General features: G+C 54.5%; 1 pseudogene; it reads left to right on the forward strand.

Moving 5' to 3' along the window:
- Nucleotides 1-434: 434 nt before the first annotated feature.
- The window catches only part of LOC101574945, a 75940-nt pseudogene continuing 75678 nt past the window's right edge, over nucleotides 435-696 (forward strand).

The following is a 696-nucleotide window of genomic DNA, read 5'->3' on the forward strand; positions in this document are numbered from 1 at the left end:
ACGCTTAAAACCGCGAAGCAGGCGGGTACACTTGGGGAGTCCAAGGAGGCAGGGCAGCTGTTGAGACTAGATATGGTTCGAGGTCTGGAAAAGTTCTTGGAATTTAAGGGTGTAGGAGCAGCAGTGGACATTTTTGGAACTCAAGGGTGCGGTGAGGGCTTGCGGAAGCAGAAGTTCCGTGAGATAGGCACACATGGTACAGCAGTGGACACGGCTCACCAAGACGGCGCCTACCCAGCAGGATGGCGGCGCTTTGGTCAGGTTATAACGTATTTATACCAGAGAATTTCTTTTTGACTGAAAAGCTTCTTTTGGCCAAGAGCCTGGGCCCAGAGTGAGGGGCAGCTGCAGGGGCAGCAAGTGCGGAGGCCAGCCCGGGCCCAGCCGCCACCGACCCGCCAAGCCGTTCCGGCGCGATGCGCTGAGCACGGGCAATGTCGTGGCCTGAGCGCTCGGTGCAGCGGGATGTGGATGCTGCCGCAGGCTCCAGTCCCGCCCACCGAGCTGGAGCCGCTCCTCGACAAGGTATGAGAAATGAGTTTGGACGTCAGAGAATAAAGTTCTTGGGTATCCTGATGATGGCAAATGTCTTCGTTTATTTGATTGTGGAAGTCTCCAAAAGCAGTAGCAAAAAAAGAAAGAAAAAGAAAGGAAGAAAGAAGAGAGAGAGAGAGAGAGAGAGAGAGAGAGAGAGAG

Source organism: Octodon degus, unplaced genomic scaffold, assembly GCF_000260255.1.
Source record: "Octodon degus isolate 3935 unplaced genomic scaffold, OctDeg1.0 scaffold00094, whole genome shotgun sequence".
In the NCBI taxonomy this organism is placed as follows: Eukaryota; Metazoa; Chordata; class Mammalia; order Rodentia; family Octodontidae; genus Octodon; species Octodon degus.